Source organism: Aquarana catesbeiana, linkage group LG03, assembly GCF_042186555.1.
Source record: "Aquarana catesbeiana isolate 2022-GZ linkage group LG03, ASM4218655v1, whole genome shotgun sequence".
Lineage (NCBI taxonomy): Eukaryota > Metazoa > Chordata > Amphibia > Anura > Ranidae > Aquarana > Aquarana catesbeiana.
The window spans coordinates 467894034-467903186 of NC_133326.1; the positions used below are offsets into that span (position 1 = coordinate 467894034).

The 9153-nt window shown below is 37.5% G+C and overlaps 1 long non-coding RNA gene across 1 annotated transcript; it reads left to right on the forward strand.

Annotated features, from left to right (window-relative positions):
* The first annotated feature begins 756 nt into the window (after positions 1 to 756).
* On the forward strand, positions 757 to 8056 carry LOC141134591 (uncharacterized). Its single transcript, XR_012243223.1, has 2 exons — positions 757 to 1070; positions 7637 to 8056. It is a non-coding gene; the product is annotated as an uncharacterized lncRNA (long non-coding RNA).
* Positions 8057 to 9153: the final 1097 nt, after the last annotated feature.

The following is a 9153-nucleotide window of genomic DNA, read 5'->3' on the forward strand; positions in this document are numbered from 1 at the left end:
CTAGTAAAAAAAAAATTATAAAAATGCTATAAATCTATCCCCTATTTCGTAGACGCTATAACTTTTGTGCAAACCAATCAATATATGCTTATTGTGATTGTTTTTTTACCAAAAATATGTAGAAGAATACATATTGGCCTAAAATGAGAAAAAATTTGATTTAAAAAAAAAAATGGGGATATTTATTATAGCAAAAAGTACAAAATATTGCAGTTTTTTCAAAATTGTCGTTTTTTTTTGTTTATAGCGCAAAAAATAAACACTGCAGAGGCGATCACATACCACCAAAAGAAAGCTCTATTTGTGGGGAAAAAAAGGATGTCAATTTTGTTTGGGTGCAACGTCGCACGACTGCGCAATTGTCAGTTTAACAACGCAGTGCCGAATCGCAAAAAATGGCCTGGTCATTCAGCAGCCAAATCTTCCAAGGCTGAAGTGGTTAAAAAAATTATATATAATTCATTTGGTTAAAGTGTCACATGACGGAGTCTTTGTCAGTCAAAGTATCATAGCACTACAAACTGAAAAATTACCTGGTAATGAAGGGGTGTTAAAGACTAGTTAAGTGGTTAAATCTGTCCTTCCAGGTAACAACCATTAAATGTTTTTTCTGGTATTTTTCAACATAGATAGATATATGGTACTGTAGACAGGTAAATACGTATACATTTACATAAACATATGTAAAATGTGTTCAGCTAACTCATTCTTTGAAAACTTCTATAGTATGCAGTGTATGTTATTAAGTTCCTTCCTTAACACTTGACAGAGAAGGGAATATACAGTAGAAGGGACTTTCCACAGCAGTTAACGTGCCGGTTGCTTAGTGGAATAAATACCATACATATGCAAATGAGCAGTGCAATGCCCCTTATATATTTGCAGCATGACACTTCTGTGTATCTATTGCAAAGGCAGAATGATGATTCTACTCTTGAATACTTCTATGTATCGATTGCTGAAGAGAACATCGTTCATATTTGATGTAGAGCAGACAGAATCTAAATTATGCACAAAAATGGAAATGAAATACAAATGAAGACATGTAAATGGAAACTATCACATATATGGTGAGTAACTGTATACATCTGGCTAAAGTTGTATCATTTATCCTTGAGCTATGGGCAATATTGTACGATCACATAATTATGATACGGCAAGTTCAGTTGTAAATCAATAAACACATTTTAACCAGTACCACAGGCTAGGTATCTATAACTCTTTATCCAACACCTAACACCTAAAAAACTTACAGATGCATTTTAACCTATCTGGGTCTTAATTTTAGCAGACATGGTTATGATTAGGATTTACATTTAATAAAATATGTAAGTGGATTTTCCATGTCTAATAAAACGATGAATGTGTTCATAGATACCCTAAAAAATGTGTTTTTATAGGAAATAAGTTTCATATCACATGCTTGAGATAGTTGGTGGTAATAAAGCATGAAAGGTCAGATTAATGATTTTTTTTTTTAATCTATATAAAAAAAAAAAAAGGACAACACATTGACCTTGTTTGTGTCGGCTTAAACAAATAACATTACAAAATTATATTTTTTTTCTTGCCATGAATTAAAAATAAAAATAAAAATACAGTTCCAAATGCAGATAGTCTATTGTTTTGAGGGAGACAATATTGGGGTTGATTTTAAGAATGCACAAATACCATTTTTTTTTATAGGCGAGTACCGATGCTTTCGGTCAAGTACTCGCTAATACCGAGTACCGATTCTTTGCGGTGCAATTCCTGTCCGAATAGTGATTTCAGCTTGGGTTCACACATGAGTGTATGGGAAACTGCATGCAATTTGGACAGGAATCGCACCACATTCCTCTTCAAATTGCATGCGATTCTTTGCAGTGCGATTTGTGCCCATTCCTTTTGAATGGACGCAAATTGCACCACAAAGTATGGGTTTTGGTACAAGTACTTGTGAAGATACTCTGTATCTGCGCATCCCTAGATGATTTAGTAAAAGCGGAGAATGCAAAATCTAGTGAAGCTGTGCAATCGGATTTTGCACTCTCCAGTTTGAGCTAATCAACCTCAATGGCTGTCTGAGAGACCACCAGTGAGATAAGAGAATCAGGTAGGCATAATCATTATTCATATAAAAAAAATTACATTATATTTTATTTTTTTTTCTAATTAGAGAATAAATAGATTATACATAAAAAATATCACTCCCCCATTACTATACTTTAAGTGTCACAATTTTCAGGATTCTAATATGTATAAATAGGATAAAAAATATAACATACCGTAGTTTGAGGTTCAAAAGTACTGTAACATCTATTTAAATACTTTTGGAAATTGCATCTGTTGTAATAAGTGTTGTAGGGGCCAATAATGGTGTAATTTGATGCTGATATTTTTGAATTTTCTAATTCATACTACTGGGACATTTATAAACCTAAAAATGCAAAAAAAAATACTTAAAATATTATGCATAAATATTCAACAAAACATCCAAAAAATGTATTTCCAAATCTAGGTTTATTTGGTCCTAGCATAGAGATGCTGAGATTAACTGACCGTGGTCATGGTTGGTAGACCTTAAGTAGGCCCACGTATGTACAGTCCTGAGCTAAGTGTGCCAGTAATTGTGCACACACATTTACACTGAAAACATTTTTTTTTTTAATAAGTTAAAAGGATTTTTTGCAGGTGGAAGGTCTAGGTGGCAAAACATAACAAGAGAGACATAATGAACTTAAAATGTACAGCCTTATGTAAAGTACGGATAGGAGGAACATGACTGAAAGTTTTAAATGAAAGCAGTATTAAACCCAGAACCAAAAAGGTAATATATTGCAGCTTACCAATCATTGGATGTGGTGGCTGCATTTGTTTTCTTTTTTAGGATTTTTTCACTCTGTTTTCACCTGGCGATCTGGCCAGTAACACACCTCCTGTGCCTAAATTCTGGATGAATGAGCACAGGGGCACCTTTGGACAGTAGCATTGTCAGTTTGGTGGGAGGGAAGTGTTAGATGGACTAGCAGATTTAAATACACTAACTAATTGAAACCAAACTCTTGATAACACTTAATTAGAAGTTACAGCAGTTTTTTTTCTCTTTTGGGATAAAGGTTTTACATACATAAAAGATGATAATTATAAGAACCCTTGTCAGAATGAAATGATTTGCTTTTGGTCTGGTTCGGTTTATACAGTGCCTTGTAGAAGTATTCACCCCCCCCCCCCCCCTTGGCTTTTTACCTATTTTGTTACATTACAGCCTTTAGTTCAATGTTTTTTTTAAATCTGAATTATATGTGATGGATCAGAACACAATAGTCTAAGTCGGTGAAATAAAATTATAAAATATATACATAAAACTATTTTTCGGGAATTAAAAACTGATAATTGGCATGTGCATATGTATTCACCCCCTTTGTTATGAAGCCCATAAAAAGCTCTGGTGCAACCAATTACCTTCAGAAGTCACATAATTAGAGAAATTATGACCACCTATGTGCAATCTAAGTGTCACATGATCTGTCATTACATATACACACCTGTTTGAAAGGCCCCAGAGGCTGCAACATCTAAGCAAGAGGCACCACTAACCAAACACTGCCATGAAGACCAAGGAACTCTCCAAACAAGTAAGGGACAATGTTGTTGAGAAGTTAAAGTTAGGGTTAGGTTATAAAAAAAATATCCAAATCTTTGATGATCCCTAGGAGCACCATCAAATCTATCATAACCAAATGGAAAGAACATGGCACAACAGCAAACCTGCCAAGAGACGGCTGCACACCAAAACTCATGGACCGGGCAAGGAGGGCATTAATCTGAGAGGCAGCACAGAGACCCAAGGTAACCCTGGAGGAGCTGCAGAGTTCCACAGCAGAGACTGGAGTATCTGTACATAGGACGACAATAAGCTGTATGCTCCATAGAGTTGGGCGTTATGGCAGAGTGGCCAGAAGAAAGCCATTACTTTCAGCAAAAAACAAAATGGCACGTTTTGAGTTTGCGAAAAGGCATGTGGGAGACTCCCGAAATGTATGGAGGAAGGTGCTCTGGTCTGATGAGACTAAAATGGAACTTTTTGGCCATCAAAGAAAATGCTATGTCTGGTGCAAACCCAACACATCACATCACCCAAAGTACACCATCCCCACAGTGAAACATGGTGATGGCAGCATCATGCTGTGGGGATGTTTTTCAGCAGTCGGGACTGGGAAACTGGTCAGAGTTGAGGGAAAGATGGATGGTGATAAATACAGGGATATACTTGAGCAAAACTTGTACCATTCTGTGTGTGATTTGAGGCTAGGATAGAGGTTCACCTTCCAGCAGGACAATGATCCCAAACACACTGCTAAAGCAACACTTGAGTGGTTTAAGGGGAAACATGTAAATGTGTTGGAATGGCCTAGTCAAAACCCAGACCTCAATCCAAAAATCTGTGGTCAGACCTAAAGATTGCTGTTCACAAGCGCAAACTATCCAACTTGAAGGAGCTGGAGCAGTTTTGCAAGGAGGAATGGGCAAAAATCCCAATGGTAAGATGTGGCAAGCTCATAGAGACTTATTCAAAGCGACTTGGAGCTGTGATAGTCGCAAAAGGTGGCTCTACAAAGTATTGACCTTAGGGGGGTGACTAGTTATGCACATTGACTTTTTCTGTTATTTAGTCCTATTTGTTTGCTTCACAATAAGAAATAAATCTTCAAAGTTGTGGGCATATTCTGTAAATTAAATGATGCAAATCCTCAAACAACCCATGTTAATTCCAGGTTGTGAGGCAACACTGTACTTATATGTTAAGCGTATGTTCTCCTATAAAATTGAGACATTAAACCTGAAAACTGAGTCAATCCTCAAAACTGATATTCAGTGTCATGCTTTTATTTGATATAAATAAAAATAATGTGTTTTTTGGTTTACTGGAAATATTAGTGGTAATTAAACAATATTTACTTTATTGCAGCTCTGAATATAAATGCATTCTATGTTTGCTTTCTCAGCAAGGCCAATTTAGTAAAATGGATTACTTTTTTTAACTGTTTATTATTTCATAAACTAAAGTTGCCTGGACATACCTAAATATCACATCGGCGTGTGATTGTTTTTCTTTCACACAAAATAGTAATTTTGGTTAATGAAAATATCCAGTGTTAATTAACTTCTTTTTAATTGTTACATGTCCCTGTTCCCTGCAAAACTTCAAAAATAATAATTGCAAGTTACCTTTTTTAGATGCAAAAAGAAAAAACAACTCCTGCGCACAAGTGAATCACCATACAAATGATACGATGACACAGGCCTTGCTGCCCTCAAGGACGGGGGATACTAGTAGACACCGAGAGAAAAGAGAAAAAGGGGTGCACCAGCCTTGTGCATTATCTTTTAAAATATTTATTGAATAAAAATGATAAAAAGAAACAACTCACAAGCGATTGGTAGAGGAAGGCACAACGTGAAAGTGCACCGACTAACAGCATGCGACCTAGGATGAGCGATACCTTCCGAAGATCGTGGAGGAACGCACAGGCATCACTATCAGCTAACGTGTTTCGAAGGGATCATCCCTTCTTCAGCAGAGCTCTGCTGAAGAAGGGATGATCCCTTCGAAACGCGTTAGCTGATAGTGATGCCTGTGCGTTCCTCCACGATCTTCGGAAGGTATCGCTCATCCTAGGTCGCATGCTGTTAGTCGGTGCACTTTCACTTTGTACCTTTTTTAGATGCTCTGTTCTAGACCCTCCTGCAAGGAAAAATCCTACATAGTTCTCTTTGTGAGGGGGATGGGCAGCTGATTTTGCTATAATTAACACTGTCTGTACTGTACAGGCAGATCTTCAATGTTAATTGTAACTAGATTTGAACACTGTCCTTCCTAAAAAAGGATTCGCAATTGTGAATGCGCCCCGTCTGCGATCAGCTGCGAGAACTGCGTCCAGGGCCGATCACTTGCATGTGATCGCTATTTGAGCGATTACATGCGAGTGAGTGCAATTAGCTGCAATAGTCGTTAGCTTACCATTGCTTTTAATGGGGCTGCCCACTTGCAGCTTATCGTGGGAACCCCCACTGGGGTTCTTGCAGCTGATTGCAGACAGGGTGCATTCGCACCCTTAAAGGTGAAGGGGCTGGGCTTTTTGCATTGTATGTTAATGAGGACAGAATAACTGTAACATTGTAAAAAAAAAAAAAACATACCATGAAACCTTGTCCTGAGAAACATTTAAACGATAAGAAATATTTAAAAAAATATATATTTTTAGCCACGCTGTGTGAATGGGAACACAAACAAATAGTAGGGTTTTCCTAAATATGACTGCAAAAGTAAAAATAAGTTTCCTAAATGCTGTACTTGGATCTTTTCTGATGATGAATAATACAGCTCCATTTGCAGATGCAGTGTTAATGGTTACCTTAAAACCTTTTTTTTTCTACTGACCAATATACAATATTTATATTATGTTATATTCTTCGTCATCATAAACCCTCTCTTCCTTAAGCCTTGATTCACACCATTTTTAGTGCGTTTTTAAGTTTTGGAGAAACACACTACAGTCCATTTAACATGGTTTCCTATGGGTCACGTTCACATATGTGCATTTTATGGAAAGGGCCAGGGACTTTTTTCTGGCTTTCGGTTCCATCGACTTCAATGGATCAAAAACGTGTATTAAAAAACGTGAACTGCAACCTGCATAAGTGTGAATCGGGCCTAAACTGTTGCTATTATCAGGTTTTTCTTCTACTGTGTCTCCAGGTAATTCTTAATGTGGAGTTCCACCCAAAAGTGAAACTTCCGCTTTAAGCACTCCTCAACCCGACATGCTACAATTGGCATGTCATTTTTTTGGGGGGGAGTGTACCTTCTTTTTAGTGGGACTTCTTGTCCCACTTCCTCCTTTCTCTTCTTGGCCGCCTAGGCGACTCCTCCTCTCGCCCTAGGCAGCCCCTCCCTGCCAGCAATCTTCTGGGACATATCACAGGTCCCAGAAGATTGGCTGGCCAATAGCAGCGCGACTCACCTGGCCATGAAGCCATAAGCTTTCACGGCCGGGTGCCCATAGTTGCTATGACGGCGCCAAGGAGAAGAGGGGGAGACGAGCGAGGCTGCGGGCTCCATCGCTGGACAGTGGACCAGGTAAGTGTCTGTTTATTAAAAGTCAGCAGCTACAAAAAGCATAGCTGCTGACTTTTAATAAACTAAAAAACAGGTGGAACTCCGCTTTAACGTTTTTATTAAGGTAAACAATCCAGGCTTTCACAATTATGGGCAGTTCAGTGAGAACTACATGTGAAAATGAATGGTAGATTTAGACTTGTAGGAAGCTGAAGTTGAACAATGAATGTAATGGAGAGCCTCACTGAACAATTGGGTGAATGAAGAGGTGAAAAGGAGGAATTCATCAATTTTTACAGGAAAAGTCAAGATTAGCATCTAAATTTAGCTGCCTCTATCTCTGGATCTACTCATCATTTTGACATGTGGTTTTCTGGGAAGCTCTGCTTAGGAATTTTTTTATTCTATTTGTATCTCCACAGTTTGTGACAGGCTTAATTAAACTCAAGTGAAAAATAGAAATGATCATTTTATGTATGTGTATAAAGCATTAACCGGTTTGTTATTTATTAAGTATTTTTTCTTTTAATAAAGGTGTCTCCTGTACTTGAAGAAATGTCATGGCCAGTCATGAGTTCCCAGCTGTGAGAACTGAGTTCCAAAGGTTGTTTTGGATTTAAATATGAGACCTGTGGGGCTCAGTTCTGCAGTTTGGCTCACAGTAGCATCATTAAAGCAAGGGAACCTGAAAAGAGCTGAATGAACAATAAATAAAAAAAGGTTTAAAGAAATATCATTATCAATTTAATTGGATTCCAGCACTGGTTGAAGGGAAAGCAGGCAAATTTATATTTCCAATTGATTCTATAAGAATTCCAAAATGATGTGGGGGCTGTGATCATTCCATGTCCTTATGGTTTCCTAAATCCTTATTAAAGATGGACATTCTTGGGATAGTATTAAGTGTGAGTCTCCTTGGGGAATTTATTAGTAAAAACTTCTCAAATATGGCAATATCATTTTATTAATTTCGTGAACATGTATGCAATGTCAAATTTCACAGTAATTCAACCATTGTTTAGATTACATATTAAGAAGGAAAATGCAAAAATATCTAGAAGCAGGGCTACAGTTATGAAGAATTCTGGGGTTATTTAGGTTTTCAACTAGGGCAGCTCCCTGATTGAACATACTAGATAAGAATATAGAATCATATAAATAAATTACCGGCTGATCTGTTCAGCTGCAAATTTGCAGATCGTGGTAAACCTCAAAATCGAGAAAGGTCTTCATGTCACACATAGTAGCAAACCATGCAAAACCATAGTGCCTTGTGCTCAGTTCATCCATAGCAAAAACAGTGTTATGTCATGTTGTGTTACTGATTTTGAGCAGCAGGAAAAATAGTTTATATACAGTATATATATTTAATAGTAACAAACTTTTGCAGGAGGTAATAAATTCCTCAAACAGCAATGCTTTGCTCACATACTCAGAGCAGCACTAAACTGTGGCGATATACAAATAAATGTGGCAATTCATAGGCTGTACATGTGCAATTTGCACTTTAAAAAAAAAGTCTGCCCCTTCTCCGAAACATATCACTCTATGAGCCAAGAGAATAGTCAGGAGCTCTAGAAGACCCTTTAAAATTGGTGACTGAGGTGACACCAGAGCTAGACAGGGAGCCTACAGCTGCTATATCTCCAGGTAGGGGAGGTCCAATCCTAGAAACATAAAGAAATTAGGGGAAAAGGGAATACAAACCAGTGGGTCCATGTCCTTTGACTCCCAGAAACATTAAGCTAAGACTAGGGATGCAGTGCTTGGAGTAGCGGTCATAGGCTACAAAGAATACACTATTTTGGTTACTGTCCAGCTTCCTTAACATTCATTTACAATTTTCCAGCCAAATTTAGATCATACTTTATATTTGTTAAATGTTCACATAGCATAACTTAAAAAATAATAATTTTGACTTGCCCGTGAATTTCATATATTGGAGTAAAGTACAGGACACGGGCTGAGTATTCATAGACCGAGTTATAGGCTTGAACCTTCAGGTGCTTGGACACGGGCAAGCTTTTGAAAACACGACCCCCTGGTCACCT